At 39.5% G+C, this 26569-nt stretch overlaps 1 long non-coding RNA gene across 2 annotated transcripts; it reads right to left on the bottom strand.

Moving 5' to 3' along the window:
• Positions 1–7913: 7913 nt before the first annotated feature.
• On the bottom strand, positions 7914–24598 carry LOC123333289. 2 transcript variants are annotated; one of them, XR_006550561.1, is made up of 3 exons: positions 24455–24598; positions 8763–8914; positions 7914–8563 (listed from the first exon to the last, which is right to left on the bottom strand). It is a non-coding gene; the product is annotated as an uncharacterized LOC123333289 (long non-coding RNA). The 2 variants fall into 2 exon arrangements; XR_006550562.1 differs by lacking the exon at positions 24455–24598 and adding an exon at positions 9304–9596.
• Positions 24599–26569: the final 1971 nt, after the last annotated feature.

The raw sequence follows: 26569 nt of genomic DNA, 5'->3' as shown, positions 1-26569 counted from the left end.
CAGCAAATATATAAGTAGGTTCTTTTCATTCTCTTGATCCATCCTACCCAGGGTAAATATGAGATGAGAAAGAAACACTGAGGGCCAGGTTAGCTTCTACCTTGAAAATCGCTGTCCCTCAACTCACTTCCCTCCTACCTAACTCAGAATAATCTTGAAAAAGTCTCACAAGCATTCACAAATAATGGGTCTTTTGGTCTCATACAACATGCTGGTTAACATTTTATATAACATGATTTGTATGTTGGCAAATGCACAGCTCCATGCAACTTCTAATAGCCATTCATTTGACAGCTTTTTTATATATATAACTATGGGTCAAGCAAATTTCTGAGTACTGAGGATTAAGAGAATGAGCAAGGAAGACTTGGTGTCTGACCCTTGAGACTTTTGTAGTCTTGACTCTGTTGCTATCCTCTCTCCTTGCTTGTGAAAGCCCAGTGGCTCCTTTGCAAACCCCAGTGACCTCATCAGTTTGAGAGGAAAGTGGGTAGTCTCACCCACTACCTCCTGGGTTCTTTGTTCTTCACTTGGCCCTCGGGGTGCCATGTGGCCCATTGAGTACTGGGTCTTGTTCTTTCAACCTGGCTCAGGTTCCCCTGAGATGGACCTCAGTTCCAGGGACATTACATTAAACTACACTCAAAATTATTCCTTCCCCAGAAATAGTGACTTCAGACCAATTATGTGTACTTTGTTTGCTCTCAGGATGACCTGGAGTTCAATATCTGCTTAATCTGTTTGATAAAACATCCAAGGAAATCAGAACATCATGTCTCCTATTTGCCACTGGTATTTTAAATAAATTAATTAATTGCCCCCAACATTTCTTTAATTCATCCTTGTTTTAAAATGCACTAAAATGATAGGGAGAAAATTAAGGACCTTTAGTCCAATGGTGGAGAAGGAAATGGCAGCCCACTCCAGTGTTCTTGCCTGGAGAATCCCAGGGACAGGGGAGCCTGGTGGGCTGCCATCTATGGGGTCGCACACAGTCGGACACGACTGAAGTGACTTAGCAGCAGCAGCAACAGCACAGTCCAATGATCAGTTTTTCCTATCATTTTATCCTATCACTAAACTCTATGCTGTTAAAATGACATGTCATTAATTAACCACAATGTCAAATACAAAACTCATTCCTTTTTCTTTAATGTCATCTTTAACCACTTCAAACAGAATACAATGTTTACAAAGCCAAATGCCAAATGATTAGTGAAAATTGCTAATTAAATCAATGATTTATGTAATAGTCTCTGGAGAGGATAAAAATGATTTCCTATCTCTGCTCTGAGAGCATCAGTATAAAATATTTGGAAGACTATGGTCTGTGCAGTCATACACACCTGAATCAAAATCCCCTCCCTCCCCCTTATCACCTCTGGGACTCCACCAGGCCCCTTCAGCTCTCTGGGCCTCATTTTTAAAATGAGTTTCTTCATTTAAAAAATGAGGACCATAATGCCTAGATTATAAATCTCTCACCAGGATTAAAAGAGATTAGATACAAACAGTGATTAAAACACTACCTGCCACTTAACGGATTTTCTCTCCACTAAGTAATTATAAATCCAATAGAAGGACTAAGATAAATACAAAAATAACTGCACTAGAATGGTATAGGGAGTAAATGTTATGTGGTGTTACAATCAATCCACAGGGATTTCAGAAGGAGAAATCAGTCCTTGTCAAGGTGATCAGCAAAAATGTCAGGAAACAACATTGAGCTAAGCTAATTGGAATGGTCAAGGTTTGGCTAAGCAGAGCTGGAGGAATATTGAGACAGAGAAAATGCAAGCACCCTGTCTTAGAGGCAGAAAACGTGGAGGCAGAGTCCTGGTGGATTTGTCCAATCAGGTGTGCAGGGAGCAAGAGGAAGTCGGTGCTGTGGACACAGATTATGATCTTTCCATAGCCCATAAGAAGAATTGTAAGAAACAAGTCCAAACTACCATTTTTTTGGGCCACAAAACACTCTTTTCCTAAACTGGTTCCACCCCAGCAATCTGCTTCTGAAAACAAAACTATTGAATTAAATCTATGTCAGCCCCCTTTTCACATTCCTGTTTCATGTGACCAATACAGACACCTGTATGACATGTAAAACCTCTGCTACCACCAAGAAGCTGGGGTCTGTCTCTGTGACTTAGACATTGCAGGAATCTTCCTGCAATGCGGGAGATGTGGGTTCCATCCCTGAGTTGAGAAGATCCCCTGGAGAAGGGAATGGCTACCCACCCCAGTATTCTTGCCTGGAGAATTCCAAGGACAGAGGAACCTGATGGGTTACAGTTCATGGGATCACAAAGAGTCAGACATGACCGAGTGGCTAACACACACACACACTCCTGCTATAAGCAATTAAGCTTTCACTTTTCTCACCTATTTTTCAGAGGCCTTATTCTAGAATACTCAACACTATTACAGAGAAGGCAATGGCACCCCACTCCAGTACTCTTGCCTGGAAAATCCCATGGATGGAGGAGCCTGGTAGGCTGCAGTCCATGGGGTTGCAAAGAGTCGGACATGACTGAGCAACTTCACTTTCACTTTCCACTTTCATGCATTGGAGAAGGAAATGGCAACCCACTCCAGTGTTCTTGCCTGGAGAATCCCAGGGACGGGGGAGCCTGGTGGGCTGCCGTCTATGAGGTTGCACAGAGTCCGACACTACTGAAGTGACTTAGCAGCAGCAGCAGCAACACTATTAAGAAAAAAGGAATTGTTCCATGACATGGTTCCTTTGCTGAAAGCATTTGCAAGGTCCTGGATGAAGAGGAGACTTTTTTTCCCCAGCTATCTCCTTCAAAAGTTACTGTTGCTCCTTCTTCACTTTGACTTCTTAACTGTTTCAGGTAACGGTCGCAGAGGAAAGCCCTAAACTGGGTTCACATTGTGAACCCAAGCATTTCATGGGTGACATTTATTTTCACAGAGGTTCCAGGCACCTCATGGGGAGGACTCAGGAAGTGTTACTCAGAAATGTTTTCAACAACTTGAGAATGGGAAAAGGTGGTCAGGAACCAATGGGTCTCAAAGAACAGGATCAGTCATTTAACTGGTTCCAGAAAAAGAGAGACCTTCACAGCAAAGGTGGGTCGGCAAACGAGGGCAGAATGTGCAAAAGGAGGCCAAAAGATAGTGCCCTGAAAAAGGCAGAACCAGGCCACATATGTATGGAAGACCTACTTGCAAACTGTTCTCCACTCTAAACCTGCCACTCCAGTCATGGTGAATGTAAAACAAATTCAGACAAATCATTAAAATCGTTGCAGTACTAAAGAACACGTGAAATGGTTTACTGCAGGTCCCTATTTAAATTGCTTTGTACAAAATAAGTCTTTTGCTGGCACACTGTAACAGTAAGGAGTTATTGTGATCATCTTTTATTAAAAAGGAGGACCATTTTGTTTATATATATATATATATATACACACACACATACATCTATATATTCTTATAGAAGAAATGGACTTAAATTGCAGAAAGATAAGTTTATTAAAATTCATTGCAATTCCCACACTATTATATTTTTTAATAACCATCTTGCTTTCTGCCGTGGGCCCCCTGCCAATACACAGATGCATTTGGCTTCACCCAGGTCAAAAGTGATGCTTCAGTGCATCCTTTGGGATTAGGTCTGTACTCAAACACAATTCATCTTCAGCGTAAAATTTGATTGAACCATGTGAGTAAAACTACATTAGAATTTTTGTATGTAAGATCTAACCTTTGAGCTCATTCCTGAATTATCACTAAAATGTGAAAGAAAGTGAAAGTGTTAGTCGCTCAGTTTCCGTCCAACTCTTTGCAAGCCCATGGATTGTAGCCCACCAGGCTCCTCTCTCCATGGGATTCTCCAGGCAAGAATACTGGAGTGGGTTGCCATGCCCTCCTTCAGGGAATCTTCCCAACCCAGGGATCAAACCCAGGTCTCCCGCATTGCAGGCAGATTCTTTACTGTCTGAGCCACCAGGGAAGCCCAAATGACTAAAATAGATAAGGTCAAAAAAGAGAAGCTGCTGCTGCTGCTAAGTCGCTTCAGTTGTGTCCAACTCTGTGCGACCCCATAGATGGCAGCCCACTAGGCTCCTCTGTCCCTGGGATTCTCCAGGCAAGAATACTAGAGTGGGTTGCCATTTCCTTCTCCAATGCATGAAAGTGAAAAGTGAAAGTGAAGTCACTGAAAAAGAGAAGAGGAACCCAAAAACATGAAAAGATGGGTGAATGATGGTCCAACTGGAGGTGCCCTGAAATGTAATGTCCTCCTCTGTCCCTGGGGCAGGACTTTAACTCTGTAGATACCAGTTCAGTCTGTGTTTAGAAAGAAAGATTATTTCTGATGGCACGATAACCAAGTTTTTAAAAAAATAATAGAGTAAAAAAAATTTAAATAAAGGTAAAATTATTCCCATAGTTTGATAACACTTTTCTTGTGAGAGTTTAAAGTAATAGTATAAAAATACTCTTATAGGATAAAGTATAAAGTAATACTATATATATTTATATTTATTTATATTTCTTTTAGGAATGTTTTAAATCAAATTATGTCTAAGTTAAATAGATCAGATGAGTTATTGTTTTATCCTACATATCATAATTTTTTCATCAAATCTGTCATTTCCAACTTTCAAAAAATATTCCTTCCCTCTTGGTTGATTCTACAGATTGAGGGACAATAAGACTGTGAACAGCTAAAACATGCTCTTAGTATTTATTTTAATTTACAAGATTTTTGGTGTTTTTCAGCAGTTTTTAAAACCATATATTGGATGATCAAAGTTCTTAAATCTGCCTGTATTAAGAAATGCCAAGAACATAAGGATTTGAATTGATTGTTCTTGGGATAGCATTTTAGAAATGAAATGCAACATTATCCTCAAGCTTTTGTGATCAATTTTCTAGCCTAGAAAAACAGGTGGTTTAAAAAACTTCTGGAACTTTCTTACTACCAGGTGTTGACATCCAGGCAAGAACACACCGTATTTTCACTCTGTTTAAATCTGAATTAAATCATTAAATACTAAATTGTGAATACCAAAAATCTTTGAAAAAGGCATTAAAAAGCCAATCAGTTTTTACACAAAGAAAGCTATGTACTTTACCTAAAATTAGGAGTTTGGAATTAACATATACACACTACTATATATAAAATATACAATCAACAAGGACCTACTGTATAGCACTGGGAACATAGTCAACATTTTGTAAAAACCTGTAAGTGAAAAGAATCTGAAAAAGGATATAATATATATATACACACACACACACACACACAACTGAATCACTTTGCTGTATACCTAAAAATAACACAACATTGTAAATCAACTAAACGTCAGTAAAATAAATAAATAAATACATAAATTTTTTAAAGTGTCATACAGAGGAGAAAAAAACCTGCCTTTTAAAAAAATTATCATGACTTGTAGCAGTGGACAACATAACCCAGATGGAGAAAGCAAACTTCCAGCACTCAGCTGGCTTTTCCTAAACTCCATTTTATACACGCACCTTATTAAATCTCCCTAATGTGGCAGTTGTCTGGAGCCTGGGCTATAACCAAGTCAAACCTAGGGTGATGGAGGTAACAGTAACCGCTGGCACCAGCCTTCTGAGGAGTTATCGTGTTTGAGAAAGAAAACATTGTCGGGGTGGTAGCATAACCCCAAGAGTAATAAAGTGGCCAGACACCTGGAAGCAATTACGTGCATGGTCGAGATTATCCATCATGCTTTGCTCACTGTCTCTCTTGCAAAGACCTTTGTTTTTACACTCACAGTAGCTAACTTCTGGGCTGAAAAGCCTGTTTCACAAACGATGTTTTCCACCGAGGCCCTTCCACTTACTGCCATTCCCACATGATGTCGATCATTTGTTTGCACAGCCCAGCGACAAACCTCAGAGCTGCTGTAATAATAAGTTGGTTAGCAGGCTTGCAGGAGCAGCTGCATCAATCACACTCCTGCCACAGCCCAAAGAAATGCCCTTTGCCCACCAACACTGCTTAGCAGAATGTAGTCTGGGTCTCTCAGATGGAACTGTTCAAGCACCATTTTCCATTTAGGCCTAATTTAATATTTTTCTAAATCAGATTATTGCTTGTAGGTCATTATCATTAAGTTCCTTCTGACATGTATTTATCGCTCAGATACCATTATTCATTAGGCTATCATGCTGCTGGCTATGAAGTTAGCCTAAGACCTGGGATCAGATGCTTTTTTCTTTCAGGTCAGGGGGTATCAGGACTATAGAAAATTATTGGATCTTCCACTACTGTTCTGGTGCCTTGAAAACTGTGTCAGCTTTCCAGATATTCCTCAAACACTTGCTTAATTGTGTTGAATAGAGTTCTTGTGATGAATAAAAATCCATGTGATTTAGAGTCACATCCTTTGCCATAGCCCATACATGTATCCTGTGAGAGAATTTAAATGCTAGTTAAACTGGCTTTGTTAATGTGATGTTTATAACTGACCATTTTATATATTAACTCTGTGTAAACACCCAGCAAAAGAAAACCTAGGTTCATTTAGATAAAGTGTTTTCCAGCTTGGTACTAGCATATCTAAGAAGTTTCTCAGAAACCCACCAGATTCTCTTCTGAGAAATCTTATAAATTAGAATGTTTTTAAAGCACAGATTTAGGGAGATAAATAAAATTTGAAGCTTGCTGGGCCATAGGGGGCTGTGGGGGCACCACCTCCCACCAGTGCTCACTGCATTGGGAAATATACATGAAAGCATTTAAATGAAACATTCCTTGTTCCTTTAGGATCTTACATTTGAAAGTTGACAGTATTAAAAAGCAAACAAACAAGCATCCATAATTTGGAGAGGAGGGGAAGGGGATAAGGGTTCAGTTCAGTCGCTCAGTGGTGTCCGACTGTTTTCGACCCCGTGAATCACAGCACGCCAGGCCTCCCTGTCCATCACCAACTCCCAGAGTTCACTCAAACTCATGTCCATCGAGTCGGTGATGCCATCCAGCCATCTCATCCTCTGTCGTCCCCTTCTCCTCCTGCCCCCAATCCCTCCCAGCATCAGAGTCTTTTAGCAGGGTTCAAATTAGGGCTAATTTGGTCCCTAATTTGGAATCTGTCCTGGCCCAGCTGCTCTCTATCTCTTCATCACCACTAATCTCTTCAGTCAATGACACAACTTTAACGGGACTTGGAGATCACTGAGCAGGGCTCTGGTCCTTCTGCTACTGCAAACTAAGGCTTCCCAGCAGTTTGATCCTCACCATTTAGAAAACCAGTTTCAGTTACTTCCTACCCAGTTTCTGCAGGAGATACAATGGTTCTCCAGCTATGAGATCTGTGGGCCACTTCTGATGAGGAGAACTTTACATAATATAAGTCAGGCTCCTTTCTGCTGGTCTGAAGTTCCCAAGGGGATTTTTGTAACTAAGAAATCAAGATTTGTACACCTACCCTTTCTAAAACAAAAATTTTACAATTCTAATGTCAACTTGGTTATTATATTCTTAAAGTGGGACATGAGCTCGAGCTTGCACTATTGTTCCAACAGGCTCACAAAACCTGGGTGCAACAGAACCATCCTATCCCTATAAAAATCTGTTCTGCTCAAGCTTTATCAGGCTATGCAGTGATTTTTTTTTTTAACTGGAGTATAGCTGCTTTACAATATTGTGTTAGTCTCTGCCTCACAGGAAAGTGAATCAGTCATAAATATATATACATATATATATATATATATCATCTCTTTTTGTATTTGCTTCCCACTTAGGTCATCACAGAGCATTAAGTAAACTCCCCTGTGCTATTAATAGATTCTCATTGGGTTATCTATTTTATATATATTTTATAATAGCAGTGTATATATGTCAATCCCAGTCTCCCAATCCATCCCACTTCCCCCCTTCCCACTTGGTGTCCACACGTTTTATCCTCTACATCTGTTTCTTTATTTCTACACAGTGATATTTAACCCTTGTTTCCTCCCAAATTTCTCAGCTTCTTCCTACCCCTCTCCCACCATCCTCATACACACCCCTGGAAGTTCATTCTGCAAGTTCATTCTGCCAATCTCAAGTAACTACTTAAACACTTAAATAGTCAGTACTCTGTTGCAGTCTTTCTCAAGGCAGAGTCACCACAGACAGCACAACACAATAATCCTGAAAATAACTTAGCAACTAGATCAATGCTTTCCCTTGTTCGTCCACACATCTGCCCACAGATCGGATAGCCAGTTTTCATCAACTTCACTTCTTTCCTCTGTCAGCCTTGTACCTCAGAGTAACTTCTGAATTAAAGTTCATTTCTGAACTTTCATACAAAAAAAGAGTCATAAAAATATATACGCTTCCATTTGCCACTGGGGCTATTAACAAAGTATTTCTGATTCTCAATAAAAAATTCCAACTTTGATAAAACAATTTTTAAGTACAATTCTGATCCAATGAAAATAGTCTTCATCAAACCTCAATTTTGAATCCTCCATGAGTCTCTCCCTTCATGTCAGGTGGCCTTTTTGTCCTTAAAAATGCTATTCTCATTCCATTCATGTCTTCTCTCCTCTAGGATAGTTGTCCCCAAACCTGTCAGGGCATCAGAATCAGCTGGTGCCCCAGAATCATGGGGCAGATTTTTCAAAAAACAGACAACCAGGTCCTGCCCCACCACCACTGCTTCAAGATTCTTATTGCTCAGGGCTAGAGTGGGGCCTAGATATTTATATTTTGATAAAGCTCTCCAGGTGATCCTGGAAACCTGAGATTTTAGGAAACATTGACTTACCAAAGCAGTGGTTCTTGATCAGCAGGACACTGGCTAATCACATGGCCAGACTTCACCAGCCTTACTCTCTCTGACCATAGGACCAAGAATCCAGTTCGGCCATACTGAAGTTGCTTTGCAAAAATGATCCAGATGACTCATTAGTTGCAAACCTAAATATAGAGATTTAATCAGAAATAAATAACCCCTAAATATAGCATTGCATATTTTTAACTCTATAATCTAGCCTGCCTCTCTACACGTATCAGTTGTTTGGAAGTGAACCAAAGAGACAAAATCATGAAACAAGCACTAAGAGACCATTTTTTTTCTTCACCTATCTTCACACACAAATGTTTAATAAACTAGTCCCCAGACAGTAGTTAGTTTCCAGTTTAAGTTGAAAACCCCGAAGGCACATAAACTCTCATTAGGATAAGGAAGGTACATAAACTCTCTTAGGCCTCCAGTGTGGGATATTACAACCGTGTTTCCTAGATGTCCTTTCCTCAGAATCACAAAGTGTATCCTTCCTATTGCCCACTAGGTCTTCCTCACCCACCCTCAGCAGAGATGGAGAAGAACAGATGGTGGCAAAGGCAGGAATCTGGTAATGGATGTATGATCCGTTTGCATCTTGTATGGCTGTGATCAACGCCACCACTAAATCCCCTTTTTGCCCTCTATGGTAAGATCAGAATGACAGCCCAATTTATCATCTGTGGATATTGGTGTAAACAACTTCAAGGCCGGGGTATTTTTCATACCCCCTTGCAAACTGTCATCAGTTCTGTAGAATAGTAAGGAAACCACTGATCCATTTAAGAAACTGTCAGCAGGTGTACGAAGAAGTGAAAGATGGATGCTTTCAAAGGGTCTTAGGAAAGAAGGCTCCAGCTGCCAGAACACATGACTTCTGATGCATAGTCTAGACTGGCCACAGAGCAAGGGAAATTGTGGGGCAGAGTGTGACTCTCAACACCACAGTTATCAGCAGAAAGAACAATTCACTTCAGAAGAAATTTCCAGACATGCATTCCTTAGTTAGGAAGTACCTGAGTCATAGCAATGTCTCTGCCACAGTTCTCCCGAGTGCCAACTCTGGAATTATAAACCTATGCCTCAGAGATTCTAAATGGAATCTCTCCCACCCTATGCAGCAACCACCACCACTTACTGAAAATAATTAAAATCCACTTCTTGGAAGCAAATACTGAGTTTAAATCTTGAAAATTTCTTTTTCAAAAAATCGTATTTTTATATATTAATATATATATATACACACATATAACTGAATCACTTTGCTGAATACCAGAAATTAATACAACATTGTAAATCAACTGCTTCAATAAAAAGTGAACAACCAAAGTTAATTTTAAGAAATCGTAGATCGTCATGATGTCCATCTTAAAAATTAGCAGATTATCTGGAGTTTCAAACTTCACATATGTCATTTACCATCAGTTCAGTCACTCAGTCATGTCCGACTCTTTTCGACCCCATGACCATGCAGCATGCCAGGCCTCCCTGTCCATCACCATCCCCCAGAGTTCACTCAGACTCACATCCATTGAGTCAGTGATGCCATCCAGCCATCTCATCCTCTGTTGTCCCCTTCTCCTCCTGCCCCTAATCCCTCCCAGCATCAGAGTCTTTTCCAATGAGTCAACTCTTCACATGAGGTGGCCAAGCTACTGGAGTTTCAGCTTTAGCATCATTCCTTCCAAAGAACACCCAGGACTGATCTCCTTTAGAGTGGACTGGTTGGATCTCCTTGCAGTCCAAGGGACTCTCAAGAGTCTTTTCCAACACCACAGTTCAAAAGCATCAATTCTTCAGTGCTCAGCTTTCTTCACAGTCCAACTCTCGCATCCATACATAACCACTGGAAAAACCATAGCCTTGACTAGATGGACCTTTGTTGGCAAAGTAATGTCTCTGCTTTTCAATATGCTATCTAGGTTGGTCATAACTGTCCTTCCAAGGAGTAAGCGTCTTTTAATTTTATGGCTGCAATCACCATCTGCAGTGATTTTGGAGCCCAAAAAAATAAAGTCTGACACTGTTTCCACTGTTTCTTTCCCATGAAGTGATGGGACCAGATGCCATGATCTTAGTTTTCTGAATGTTGAGCTTTAAGCCAACTTTTTCACTCTCCACTTTCACTTTCATCAAGAGGCTTTTTAGTTCCTCTTCACTTTCTGCCATGAGGGTGGTGTCATCTGCATATCTGAGGTTATTGATATTTCTCCTGGCAATCTTAATTCCAGCTTGTCATATACTGAAAAAAAACCTTTTTTTCCTTTTAAGTCTAGCTTTTCTTTTGTATACAAAGTGATTTTGGTAATCTAGTGGTTTTACTTTAATATATTCTGTTCAGTCTCTAGGTTGTATCCAATTCTTTGTGATCCCTATGGACTGTAGCATGCCAGGCTTCCCTGTCCTTCACTATCTCCCAGAGTTTGCTCAAATTCATGTCCATTGAGTCAGTGATGCTTTCTAACCATCTCATCCTCTGTCATCCCCTTCTCCTCCTGCCCTCAATCTTTCCCAACATCAGGGTCTTTTCCAATGAGCTGAGTCTTCACATCAGGTGTCCAAAATATTGGAGCTCCAGAATCAGTCTTTCCAATGAATATTCAGGATTGATTTCCTTTAAGATTGACTGGTTTGATTGCAGTCCAAAGGGATCTCAAGAATCTTCTCCAGCACAATTTGAAAGGATTATTTCTTCAGCACTCAGTCTTCTTTACAGTCCAGTTCTCACATCTGTACTTAACTACTTGAAAAACTGTAGCTTTGATTATACAGACTTTTGTCAGCAAAGTGATGTCTCTGCTTTTAAACTTGCTTTCTAGGTTTGCCACAGATTTCCTTCAAAGGAGCAAGCATCTTTTAATTTCATGGCTGCAGTCACCATCCACAGTGATTTTGGAGCTCAAGAAAAGAAAATCTGTCACTGTTTCCACTTTTCCCCATCTATCTGCCCTGAAGTGATGGGACTGGATACCATGAGCTTAGTTTTTTTAATGTCAAGTTTCAAGCCAGCTTTTTCACTCTCCTCTTTCATCTTCATCAAGGGGGTCTTTAGTTCCTCTTTGCTTTCTGCCATTAGAGTACCTATCTGAGGTTGTTGATATTTCTCCCAGCAATCTTGATTCCAGCTTGTGCTTCATCCAGCCCAGCATTTCCCATGATGGACTCTGTATTTAAGTTAAATAAGCAGGGTGACAACATATAGTCTTGTTATACTCCTTTTCCAATTTTGAATCAGTCCATTTTTCCATGTCTGGTTCTAACTGTTGCTTCTTGATCTGCATACAGGTTTCTCAGGAGACAGGTAAAGTGGTCTGCTATTCCCATCTCTTTAAGAATTTTCCCCAATTTCTTGTGATCTACACAGTCAAAAAATTTACTGTAGTCAATGAAGCAGAAGTAAATATTTTCCTGGAATTCCCTTCCTTTCTATATGATCGAGAGAACATTGGCAATTTGATCCCTGGCTCCTCTGCCTTTTATAAACCTAGCTTGTATATCTGGAAGTTCTCTGTTCATGTATTGCTAAAGCCTATATTGAAGGATTTTGAGCATAACCTTGCTAGTATATGAAATGAGCACATTTGTACAGTAGTTTGAACATCCTTTGGCATAGCCCTTATTTGGGGTCAGAATGAAAACTGTCCTTTTCCAGTCCCATGGCCACTGTGAGTTTTCCAAATTTGCTTTAATAGCACCATCTTTTACGATTTGCAAAAGCTCAGCTGGAATTCTATCACCTCCACTAGCTCTGTTTATAGTAATGCTTCCTAAGGCCCACTTCACTTCTACTGCAAGGGACCTGGGTTCCAACTCTGGTTGGGGAACTAAGATCTTGCATGCCTCAGAGTCAAAAATGAACAAATTAATTAAACAGTAAACTTTGGGGAAAAAACAAACAGACAACACACACCATGAGCAATTCAATAGTACTCTCAAAATGTGCATTCAATTACATCAAGTTTATGAAAACTATTCTTTTTTTACATCACTTTGACTAATATAACACAAACTTACATTAACAACAAATTTAGGATTTCCTGATAAATGGTAGTTTCCATGAGAATAAAACAAAAGGAATAAAGCAAAAAGAGGGAGGGAAAGTATGTGAAATTACTATTAGATCCCAAACCCAAGTTTCTTGAGTGTAGTCTTTATTTATCCAAGTGTGCAGAACACTACTCAGTTCCACAACTGCACTGAAAGAGACCTGAATCCTTGGAAATTGATTTGATAGTTGGATCTGAACAGTCTACTCAAATGTCTTGGCCAACTGGTCCACCATAGACTCAAGCTCATTATGCTGAAATGGAATCCTGGCTTGATTCAGTGCTGTTTCAGATGGGTTCATTTATCTGCACACAAACAGTAGGCTTCCTAAGACATCTCATGCATGTTCTGATTTTGTTATTTTATGGGTGATTCCATGGTTTGTTTATTTATTTGGGGCTAGTCATTGCCACTGCACAAGCAACAAATAATATGTTAAACAGTGCCCCACTTATCTGTTAAAAAAAAAATTTTTTTTTAAACCTCTCCTAATTTAAATCACAGCATATTATCAACAAGAATAGCTTCTTTTCAACCTTTAGGGTCAGAACATAAACGAGAGTTAGCCCAGCATGTTCTGTTTGCCTTTCCTTCACTTAACTTAGAGAGAGAGATTAATACATCAACATTAAGAATGTGCAAAGAACCACTTTGAAAACTTCCTGAATGGAGAAGTGTTGCCACGTGTTATTTGCTGAAACCTAAAATTTCTGGGTTCCCCTGGTGGCTCAGATGGTAAAGAATCCACCTGCAATATAGGTGAGTCAGGTTCCATCCCTGGCTCAGGAAGATCCCGTGGAGAGGGAAATGGCTACCCACTCTAGTATTCTTGCCTGGAGAATTCCATGGACAGAGAAGCTTGGCAGGCTACAGTTCATGAGGTCACAAAGAGTCAGACACAACCAAGAGACTAACACTGAAAAAATTATACTTGTTCTTACAGTCTGTGGGATTATTTTTAAAGGACAGATTACAGTTTTTATAATAAAATACCCATTTTGAAAATTACTTATTTAATTACTCATGCTAAAGACCTTATGTCAGGAAAAGAAAATATTGTTGCATGTTACAGATGGTCAAGACTGCAATATTCATTAGCTGTAGACAAGGAAGGAAATAGCCAGTCCACCAAAGCCCCAGTGTGATCATCACAATGATCCAGCATTTCTGCCAAAGCCCTTAAAATTGTCTGTGATAGTTTCTTCAAACAGACCTAGGAAGATGCAGAAAGAAGATTAACTTCCTTTTCTTAATTAGCAATGAATCTTCAGCCTATCCCATTGTATTTTCCTAAAGCAGTTATCAACATCACTTTGTTGATCTTTAAAACAATTTAGATAGGAAATGAGAAAACCAAAGTGAATCAGCTTTAATCTCAAATCTCCACCTATCTGAGGGATCTAATTTAGAAGAACTTTCAAAATGAAGTTATTTCTCAATTGCTAGTTCATAAGCCAAATCAGCATTAAAAAAAAAGTGCATCTTGCTTGAAATCTAGGCCAGAGATCTGAGCAGACTTCTAGCCTCCATACTATAGAACATGGTCTCTTTTTAGTGGACGTTCCAGTTCTCCAACTAAAACATGTTTTTACGTAATAGAGACAAGTCTGTGTAGAATAAGAATTTGCTTAGCACTAGTGGTAAAGAACCCACCTGCCAATGCAGGCAGATGTTAAGAGGCAAGGGTTAGATCCCTGGGTTAGGAAGATGCCCTGGAAGAGGGCATTGTAAGCAATTCCAGTATTCTTGCCTGGAGAATCCAGTGGACAGAGGAGCCTGAAGGGCTACAGTCCTTAGGGTCACACAGAATCAGACACAACTGAAGTGACTTAGCAGTTGGCATACACGTAATTTTGTGTAACTGGCTCCCTGCACCAGTGTCTAACAGTTTTTTGAACCCAGTTAAGTGGAGTTCCAGCAGTAGTTTGTCCAGCAGTCATGTATGGATGTGAGAGTTGGACTATAAAAAAGCTGAGCACAGAAGAATTGATACTTTTGTACTGTGGTGTTAGAGAAGACTCTTGAGAGTCCCTTGGACTGCAAGGAGATCCAACCAGTCCATCCTAAAGGAAACCAGTCCTGAAGTCATTGGAAGGACTGATTCTGAAGCTGACACTCCAATACTTTGGCCACCTGATGCAAAGAACTGACTCCTTGGAAAAGACCCTGATGCTGGGAAAGATTGAAGGCAGGAGGAGAAGGGAAGACAGAGGATGAGATGGTTGGATGGCATCACCAACTTGATGGACATGAGTTTGAGAAAGCTTTTGTAGTTGATGATAGACAGGGAGGCCTGGCATGCTTCGATTCATGGGGTCGCAAAGAGTCAGACATGACTGAACGACTGAACTGAACTGAACTGAAGTGGAGTTCTATCCATCATGCTTCAGTTTCCCTCTTGAGAAAAATTCAATCTGTAGCAACTAATATCATTAAGTTAAAATATACAAGGGGAAATATAAGAACATATGCTATTTTTTAAAGAGAGAATAAGAAGGGCAGGAACAATAAATATTGGAAATGTTTCACTTCAAATTCCTTGCCCAAAGTCAACCCCAGTGAGGCAAAATTTTAGTAGACAACCTGCCCTGCATTCTGCAGGCACCAGGGATGTCCCCTGCAGACCCCGAGTCAGCTCTGACAGAATGTCACTGTTTCAGAGTGGCTCTCTCTCAAAGCCACGCTCTGTGCAACTGCAGGGGGCACCTTCTTGGTTGAAGGGCTGCTCCAGGAAACCCTTGAGCTCCATGTGCAGTTCCAAGTGCTGGCTTGCTTAACTCACAGTCCTAGAAGGAAAAGGGCAGTTGGGGCAAAAGCCAAAGTCATCGCTAAGATTAAGCTCAGGGGCCTTCTTCAGGTTCACTCTGAGGATTGAGATGGATGTAGGGATTGGACAGGGGATCAAAGTGAAGTGTCTTTCCAGTTTAATTATGAAATGGTAAATGCCTCTCTTTGTGGTCTCATATTTTTTTTTTCAGGTGTCTCATTGCCTTTTGGTTTTGCCACAGCTGTGACTTAGAAAGAATCATTCATACCTTTGGCTTCCAGAGACCCAAGTTACCTGAATATAGACCAGTCTTCACCATCTTATGTGGTTTATGCTGTGTTTTTTGCCATAGCTAACTAACTATTGAAATTGTTACTACATAACCTTAATCTTTTGGGCTTCCCTGATGACTCAGGTGGTAAAGAATCCAGCTGCAATGGGTTCGATCCCTGGGTTGGGAAGATTCCCCAGAGAAGAGAATGGCAACGCACTCCAGTATTCTTGCCTGGAAAATTCCATGAACAGAGGAGACTGGCAGGCTACAGTTCATGGGGTCGCAAAGAGTTGGACACAACCGTGTGACTAATACTTTCACTGCACTTTCAACCTTAATCTTTAACACTTGATTCCATCGTCTAAGGAAAATCAAAATCAGATGGCAAGGCTTCTATAACTATTCCAGTTCCAATAGTATGACCTAGGATACTCTCCTGTGTTTCTTCTGCTATAAACTTACCACGTTTATTTTCAGGCAAAGGTATTTTGTGTTTGCATTCTATGGGGATTGTTTTTTCCCACTTTCTCTTTTTCTTTTTCTCTTTTCCCTAGAGTAAAATACCATATGGTAGACATGCATCTACACTGTTTGGTAGATTAACGAATTCCCACTGAGATCACATATTCCCCTCCTCTGGGGGTTTTTCTGCCTGTATTCCTCATTTCAGATTTTATACAGCTCTTTCTTGATAATATGGCTCACAAAACACATGTTTACATATCTCTGTAGATTGTGTGCAACAGAGATCCTTGAAGTCCATGCTGACAGCATCTACTATGAAAATCATTCAATACCATTATCAGCAACCCCCTCCATACTCTAACCCAACAAACAAGCAAGACCTATGTACAGCCTGTTGTAAAAGTTGGGATAACACTAAATCTGTTTGAGTCATGGCTCACATTTTTATTTCTCAACATAAATATTTTTTATATGAGTGAACCAACATTTTTTTCCCTAGGTACAAAGGGCTATTTTTTAATCCCCATTTAAAGGGGTTGGGGGGCAGTTAACGCATGTAGACAGTGGTAACAGAACCACAGCCCCGCTGCATTTGCAGACTCATTGACCTTTTAGCCTTCTGGAGTTTAACCATTTCCTGATGTCCTTTAACAGTAATTTTCTTGTTGGAAAAGCCCTCTCTAAACTGATAGCATCTAAACAAGCTTCTACCTTAATTGGAAAAATTCTCCCATAAATATTTATGCTGCAGTGATTAGGGCAGTTACTGAACTCAACTGCCCATTATGGGTTAAAACAGGGAGCATTGTTTAGGGTTGCCTAAAGCCTGACATGGTTTATTGAAAGGGACTTGAAGCTGTAATTTATTTAATCAAGCCTCTGACCCCAGCCCTCTGGAGTAGCCAGTAATTGTGAAGGAGAACTAACCACATTGACTAGAATCAGTTTTCAGGGTTGTAAATTCTGAAAGTCTAATTCAGAAGGAAAAAAAAAAAATAGAGTAAAGTTGGTAGACATGTCTTTGTACATTATACTGTGGTAAAGATAGGTAATAGATAGGTAGACAGAAAGCTAGATCAAATTTTGAAAAGAAAAAAACTTCAAAGCAGAGAAGAACCATTTATCCCCCTGCTGGTTCAGTGTTCTTCTGTGGCTTCTGCCCTCTTTTAGTTTTGAGAATCTGCCACATAAGAACTCACATGGCATTGAATTTAACTCCTACTTTTGGAAATGTATCAGATTTGGGGTGTGAATAGGAGTGAGGAAAGCCTTTTGTATTGAAATCTGTTTAGAAGACTCCAACTTAAGCACAAATTCTAGGTGAACTGAGCCCAAAGTAGAAATAGGAATGCTGGATTTTCTTCCCACTTTTCAACCCACTATTGCTTCTACTTTTCAGATTATGATTTTCAAGAACTAGCTGGTGAGTATCAGAACATATTTATACTGTGTGTGTGTTTATACAAATAAATAAATTAAAACATTTTTTTCCTTTTATTTCCTTTTCCAGCTGCAAGTTTTCTTCCAATTCCATTTTTGAGTCATGATTAATTCACATGTTTACAATAAAAAAGAGCCTCTTCTCCACTGGCCTTTTGACCTCCCAGCTGCAGACCCAAACATCCATTCCTTATTTCCAGGCATGATTTAAAAGAGATACTGAAGCCAAAAACATATTTTCTTCTTTAAAGTCTACTACCACTACTTGGCTACTGCTCTCCAGATTTCTAGTTCAAAAAGAAATTTTACAGTAAAAAATTATAATCATTTATTAAACTATGCATCATCTTTCCTCTTCATTTCAACTTGCATTTCATAGAGGCCCCACATTTTCCTTAACACCTCTGGAGCTTGGCAATACCAATATTTAGGACTTTGTCTATCCTATTTTCCATTAAGAAACACCAGCAAACACTGTTGGTATATAAGAAAAACACATCACAAGACTGGTTTCTGCCCCATCCTAACTTTAAGAGCATGCAGTGCTGGAGTCTCATCAGAGTTAGTTTCTGAACCTCATGTAAGGAATCGAAGCAGCTTGGTTTTCCAATCAATAAGAGTCAAGGTTGATGTGACCACAAAGAGTTCTAGAATCCAGCTCTATGTGTGAAAGACATTTTTAAAAACTAGACTGGTAGACAAGTTGTTTCACTAACCATTCAGAGGACTTTGCATACAAGAACATCTTGCATGGATGATCTTTTATATATATATGTTTTTGTTTTTCAGTCGCTCAGTTGTGTCCAACTCTGTGACCCCATGGACAGTAGCCTGCCAGATTCCTCTGTCCATGGGATTCTCCAGGCAAAAATACTGGATTGGGTTGCCTCTTTCCTGTTCCAGGAGATACTCCTGACTCAGGGATCAACCCCACATCTGTGTCTGTTGCACTGGCAGGGAGATTCTTCACCACTGAGCCACCTGGGAAAAGCTAATACCTGATTGTTTTAACTTCACTCTTATAAGATATGAACAATCCTCCAAGAAGTTCTGCACACAAAAGAAAGGGTTCATTTATTCTACACCAAACAGATTATCTCACCTTCCATTCAGAAAAATCTTTTTAAAGAAGCTTATATTGAGATTCCAATTTTTCCTGTTAAATTATTCATTCCTTGGGTGCCATTATCTCTGTCACCGTGGTGGTTGTTACAGAAACAGTCATCAGGTTGCAAACTATACAGATCTTTTTTTTTTTTTTTTAAGTTAAAACTATGACCAAAAAACAAACAATAGGTGCAATTGTACAGGTCTCCCTGTAAGGGTAATCCAGGAGCTGGGAATAGACTTCCTCTATAGGGAGGAAAAAACCTACAGAAAAAAAGAGTGGGGAAGAGCTCTGTCTGTCGCCATGGTGGTGAAGAAAAGATGCCAGCAGATAGGAACATTTCCCAGTCGTACTGATCACGGGGTTTCCAAGCTGACAGGCACAGACTAAACCCTTCATCCCACCCAGGGTCATTCCCTTGACAGAGCACAGTGTGTGCTCCACTGCTACAGATGGCCCTTTTAATCCCAACCAGCAAACTCCAAAGTACCCAGCATTGATTAAAAGCAGACTAGACAATGAAACTAGAACCAGCTCCACCCCAAAAGCTCAGTCAATGAGCCTTATCGCATTTTCATAATAAAATAACAACTCACTTATCAAGCATTTTCTGAGAGCTCATCAGAGTTTACCATGTGTTGCTCACATATGCCTCTCAGTAGCCACTTTGACTCTCCTTTCACAAATGGGAAAACTGAGGGACAGAGAGGTTAGTCCTCTTGACCAAGGCCACACAGCTGGTCAGCAGAAGAGCCAGCAATTGATTTTAGAAGATATGGTTCAACCCCCGTGCTCTTGGTTCCAGATCTAATGGAACCACCTGTGGTGCTGCTGTTCTTCAAAATAAAGAGGTTCTTATGACGCTCAGAGAAACGTCCTAAGCACGCAGTTCAAATCAGACTTTTGGACCAGAAGCATTCTCTTGTCTTTGACTACCCCAAGTTTGTGAAAGGCAGTCCTGAGGAAGGAAGGCTCCAGGTCAGAGAGGATGGTCTCCAGACGCTATCTCTGACCTCCCCTGAAGATCACTAAAGCATGCCACCCAAATATGACACTTAATTGTTAATTAAGCATATTAGTTATTTTGAACTGAAGGCAATTGAGAAATAGCAGGTGCAGGGTCCTGTGCCCTCTCCCTTTGTACCTAAAAGCAGGGCATAAGAGTTCCAGTGAAAAAGTTTCTTTCCTTGTACCAGGAAGAAGAGAACATTCTTATCACCAGAGACAGGGAGTGGATGCCAACATGAGGCTGAAAATAACCTATGTATTAAAATAACGCTTATCAACATTTAACTTCCCCCATCTATTTCCTAGTCACTTTCCCACACTTTACTGGCTCCGGCCCAAACTTCTTTTTCTTTTGTCTTATCACATCTCCACAATTTATTGCTCTTTATTAAATAGGAAAGACCCCAGGTCTAAATGCTTCTTTAGGGTTCTCATTTCTTCCTATGAAACCCCAGTGCCACATAAAATATTAATATCAAATAAAATTTGTAATTTTTCTTTTCTGTTAACCTGTCTTTTGTAACTCAAAATGTGGGCCCCAGGCACGGAACCTAAGAAATTAGAGGAAAAGTCTTTCTTCCCCTACACCATCACCTCCCAAACTTTAATTCTTTTCTTTTCTCATCCTGATTGATCTTGCATTTAAAACTCATTGTGACTTTCAGTTCCTGATTCTCTTTTCATTTCTCTGAGTGTATCAGCTTCTCCCACTTCTCTGTAAACATCCAAGGTAGTCTCCTAAGGCAACTATTTTCAATACTTTCTCCTATCAGTGCTTTGGTGCCATTCACTTCAGTTCAGTCACTCGGTCGTGTCCGACTCTTTGCAACCCCATGAACTGCAGCACACCAGGCCTCCCTGTCTATCATCAACTGCAGGAGTTTACCCAAACTCATGTCCATTGAGTCGGTGATGCCATCCAACCATTTCATCCTATGTCATCCCCTTCTCCTCCTGCCTTCAATCTTTCCCAGCATCAGGGTCTTTTCAAATGAGTCAGCTCTTCGCATCACATGGCCAAAGTATTGAAGTTTCAGCTTCAACATCAGTCCTTCCAATGAACACCCAGGACTGATCGCCTTTAGAATGGACTGGCTGGATCTCCTTGCAGTCCAAGGGACTCTCAAGAGTCTTCTCCAACACCACAGTTCAAAAGCATCAATTCTTCAGCGCTCAGCTTTTTTTATAGTCCAACTCTCACATCCATACATGACTACTGGAAAAACCATAGCCTTGACTAGATGGACCTTTGTTGGCAAAGTAATGTCTCTGCTTTTCAATATGCTGTCTAGGTTGGTCATAACTTTCCTTCCAAGGAGTAAGCAAATTTTAATTTCATGGCTGCAATCACCATCTGCAGTAATTTTGGAGCCCAAAAAAATAAAGTTAGCCACTGTTTCCCCATCTATTTCTCATGAAGTTATGGGACCAGATGCCATGATCTTCGTTTTCTGAATGTTGAGCTTTAAACCAACTTTTTCACCCTCTTCTTTCACTTTCATCAAAAAGGCTTTTTAGTTCCTCTTCACTTTCTGTCATAAGGGTGAGGTCATCTGCATATCTGAGGTTATTGATGTTTCTCCCAGCAATCTTGATTCCAGCTTGTGCTTCTTCCAGCCCAGCGTTTCTCATGATGTACTCTGCATAGAAGTTAAATAAGCAGGGTGACAATATACAGCCTTGACCAACTCCTTTTCCTATTTGGAACCAGTCTGTTGTTCCATGTTCAGTTCTAACTGTTACTTCCTGACCTGCATACAGGTTTCTCAAGAGGCAGGTCAGGTGGTCTGGTATTCCCATCTCTTGAAGAATTTTCCACAGTTTATTGTGATCCACACAGTCAAAGGCTTTGGCACAGTCAATAAAGCAGAAATAGATGTTTTTCTGGAACTCTCTTGCTTTTTCCATGACCCAGTAGATGTTTTCAATTTGATCTCTGGTTCCTCTGCCTTTTCTAAAACCAGCTTGAACATCTGGAAGTTCACGGTTCATGTATTGCTGAAGCCTGTCTTGGAGAATTTTGAGCATTTCTTTACTAGCATGTAAGATGAGTGCAATTGTGCAGTAGTTTGAGCATTCTTTGGCATTGCCTTTCTTTGGGATTGGAATGAAAACGGACCTTTTCCAGTCCTGTGGCCACTGCTGAGTTTTCCAAATTTGCTGGCGTGTTGAATGAAGCACTTTCACAACATTGTCTTTCAGGATTTGAAATAGCTCAACTGGAATTCCATCACCTCCACTAGCTTTGTTCATAGTGATGCTTTCTAAGGCCCACTTGACTTCACATTCCAGGATGTCTGGCTCTAGGTTAGTGGTCATGCCATTGTGATTATCTGGGTTGTGAAGATCTTTTTTGTACAGTTCTTCTGTGTATTCTTGCCACCTCTTCTTAATATCTTCTGCTTCTGTTAGGTCCCTACCATTTCTGTCCTTTATTGAGCCCATATTTGCATGAAATGTTCCCTTGGTATCTCTAATTTTCTTGAAGAGATCTCTAGTCTTTCCCATTCTATTGTTTTCCTCTATTATTTTGCATTGATCACTGAGGAAGGCTTTCTTATCTCTCCTTGGTATTCTTTGGAACTCTGCATTCAAATGGGTATATCTTTCCTTGGTGCCATTACTCTTGACCTTACATGGGGGTGTCCAACAAAGCATTAACACTGATCCTCAATTCTGGGTAAACTCAACCATGTGCTTTCTCATTTAGGTTCCATCCTCCTTTACTTGTCCACACCAGTTGATTTTACTGTTTAGCTTTATGTTTTCTCATTCTCTGTTCATGAGCATCTAATCTATGCCAGGTCCCAAGCTAATCAATTTTACAAAAAAAGAAACTGAGAATGAAAAAATCTGGTAAAGGAGTTTTAAACATCTGCTAACGTTGCTCACTATCACACAGCTAACAGGTCAGACCAGGATTCACACCCTGGTCTATGTACACAGGCTCTCCTTGTAACCCCTCCATGCACAGTACAGTCTTATCCTGCATGGATTTTTTTTTTTTTTTTTTTTTTTTTGGTCATCCAAAGAGCCAGTGAAAGCCAACTCATTTTTCTGGGGCTCATGCAAAGAAATAACCATCTGTTTCATCTCTAGGGGCAAAGCCTGCTCTGTCAGACTTCCTGAGACAGGACAGTGTGCACAAAACTGTATGTACTGTACTTTACAAGAGACTTCAGGAATCTTTCAAAAGTAACTTTGATTACATGTGATTTTTACTGTATATACTGACATTAGACCTCATGTAATGTGCTTCTCACTGCACTGCCACTGTTTCAGCGTCTCTGGCCTCCAGTTGCTTGAAACCAGAGCTACTGCTCAGTGCCACGAAGCTACCCTGGTCTCCCTTTACCTCAACAGATGATTTTCAGAACTAAACCATGAGACCAAATCACCCAAAATGGACCCCCATGATTTCCTGCCACCCACATGCCAATATCTCCATCCCCCTTCCTTTCCTCTAGTCCCAAAGGAAAACATTTTTGATACCCCTACCTCTGCTCTTAGTTCATCCAAGCACTTGCCCTTTTCTGCTGGACCTTGACCTCTTTTTCCACAATCCTTCTCCTCATTCCACTCCCTTGATTCTACCAGCATGCTGAAATACCATCTACTGTTGAAAACCCTGCTGTGTTTTCATTATCATGTTTAAAAAGTATATTCTGGTCATTCTGACTTTGCATAAATACTGACGTTACCACTCAGCTGTGTGGTCCCAGTCTCTCTGTGTCTCAGTTCTCTCATCTGTGAAATGCAGGTACTCATCTCAGAGTTTCAAGGGTTCATTTAGATGGTTTACCATTTTCTCCTTCCCTTTCTCTCACCACCCAGCTTCTTAAAAGATCAGCAGACACTGGATGTCTGCATGTCCCCATTACTTCTCTCCTCTAGCCTTTTCCATCTGGGATTAGATATCCCTCCTCTGAGGAAATGTCTCTCAGTAGCTGCCCACGTTGCATCATCACCACAGAGAATGATGCCCAAGCCTGCATCTCTAGCCCTTCCTTTCCTGCTGATTTTGTTTCCTAATCCAGCCCACATTTCCAGCATCAGCAATGGACGTCTATGTATTTCCATCTCATAGATGCCTTAGAGTCAGTACATTCAACCTAGGACTCCATCTTCCCCATATACTAGTCCTTCATTCTCATTCCTTATCTTGGTTCATGATGTCATCCTCTTCCCAAATGCAGAAATTTCAAATCACTCTTTACATCTAATCATGTATCAAGTATCAACTCTGCTCAGAAAAGCACCTTCCTCTTCTATGTCTCTTCTATCCAAACTGCTCTGGCTCAGGTCCTTTCTAATTTCTGCTGAAATACCTTGCTTGCCTCATGCTCTAAATGTTCCTCCTCCATGAAAACAGACAGATTCTCCTAAAATACAGATTATGTCATTTCTCTGTCCATAAACTTCAGTACCACCCTAGTACACACAGAATTATTCCAATTTATCATTCAGAGTTTGCTCTATTTCCCTTCCCAGATACTTTTTCATCTTTGTCACAAATATTTCCCAAAGTCTACTGTACATGATCATATGTTCCCCCCCAAACCTACCTTGCATCTCCAGGCTTCTCCCTCTTTGCTGTTCCCAGCCAGCTTAGCCAAGTGGTTAAAGACAATCTCTGGAGTCAAATGGCCTGGGTTTGGATACTATCTCCACCACTTTCCAACTGTGTGATTTGGGGCAAGTTAGTTGGTTTCCTTAAGGGGAAAATAAAATGTATTAATGGTGTCATTATCTATGTATTCTTTTGTGTATTTCTTTTTTAGTTCAATATGATAACATTTGCTATTTTGCATGGCTGTTTCCTTCATTTTCTTGCTGCATAGTATTCCATTTTATGAATATACCACATTTATTCACTGTTTTATTCAGGGACATTTAGGTTTTTTCTAATTTAGGATATTACAAGCAGTGCTGTTGCAAACATTCTTGTGCATGTATCCAGCAGCATATAAACATCCTTAGTACTCACATCCTTGCCAAATATGAATTTTTTAGTTTTTTATATCTGGAGGCTTCCATTATTTATATTCCTTTGATAGCAGGAGTTTGAATATTTCTGTATGTCTGTTGCTCTGTTCTTTCACTTCCAACTTTTCCAAATTCTCTTGTTTTAGGTGTGTCTCTTGAATTCAATGTATATCTGAATTTTGTTTCTTCCTCAGCCTGGCAATTTTGTTCTTTCAAGAAAATTTAGCCATTATGCATTTGTTATGACTATTGATATATTTCCATTCATCTTTAGTTTCTTATTTTGTGCTTTCTAAATTTTCTAGTTGTTTTTTTTTTTTTTCCTGTATCTTTTAACCTTCTTTTACAATTTTGTGTAATTTTTTTGTCATTCTTGTTTCTGCCCCAAATTCACTTGGAATTACAAATTCTTCCTTTTTCTTTTAATTATTAACCTAGAATTTTAACATCTGTACTTAATCAAAGAAGTTCTAATTACCATATAATCTTGATTTTATCACTGTTCTACCCACAATATTAGGTATATTATTACAGCAGTGCTATTGTTTATATAATTTTTCATGTTCATTTGCCCTTCTTGCATATATAGGGTGTATTATCAATCCCCAAAGTTCTCTATGTTGTTTATCTGAAAAATCTTTCATGTTATTCTCAAGTTTGAAAGATAATTTTACTAAGTACACAACTCTTGGTTGACAAGTATTTTCTCTACACTGTGAAGATGGTTGTCGATTTTTTTTTTTTAGTTTAATTGTTGTTTCTAAGAAGTTAGATGTCAACTTTTTTTACTATAGGTAATCTGATTTTTCTCTTTGGCTGTTTTTAAGAGGTTGTTTTTGTTTTGTTTGTTTTTGGTATTCTGAAAGTCCACTACAAAATGTCTTAAAGTGGATTTCTCTTTACTTACCTTGCTTGGAACTTTCTAGACTCCATGCTTCCAAGGATTCATGGTTCTTTTATCATTTCTGGGTAATTCTCAGACTTTATCATTACAAATAGTGCCTCTGCATTATCTTTGTTTTTCTTCTGCAAGTCCAATCAGACATTTGTTAAATTGTCTCACTACATCTATGTTTCTTAAGTCTTGGATTTCTTAAGATATCTTCCTATTTATTGATTCTTTCTTCAGCTTTGTTTAATGCATTGGTTAACCTATTCCTTATGCTTTTCCTTTGAAGTATATGAAGAATAGTTGTTATTAATAACTATATTTCATATCAATAATAATATAGTTATTATTATTCTTCAATTTCTATTTGAATCTTTTCAACTGTGCCTATTCATTTTTTAAAAATCTCTTGTTCTGTACTCATACTTTGAGTACTCTTTTTATTTAGACACATTAAATATAGTAATTCAATAATTACAGTATGTAATAGTTTTGTGCATCTGAGGCTGCTGTCTTAAATTTTTAATTTGTTTGGCTTTTTGTTTCTTTGGGGTTTTTTTTTTTCTGATTCATGCTCTTTATTGCTTCTTTCCTTGAATTTTATAGTTTTGTTATCATAAGCGTATGTTCCATAAACCTCATCAGTGGGAATTTTTGAGGCCTAGAGTTAAAAGGTGCATTCCTCCAGGAAGAATTTATATTTGCTTCTTCCAGGCATCTTGGGATACTGCCAACATGGGGTCACTTTATAATAAATTCTCAGCTTAAGGTATCTCAAACACAAAAATATCAAGAATGTGGGCCC

The sequence above is a fragment of the Bubalus bubalis genome, chromosome 4, assembly GCF_019923935.1.
Source record: "Bubalus bubalis isolate 160015118507 breed Murrah chromosome 4, NDDB_SH_1, whole genome shotgun sequence".
NCBI classification, from domain to species: Eukaryota; Metazoa; Chordata; class Mammalia; order Artiodactyla; family Bovidae; genus Bubalus; species Bubalus bubalis.
The sequence above is the reverse complement of the archived record's forward strand: the minus strand, read 5'-3'. Positions and strand labels throughout refer to the sequence as shown.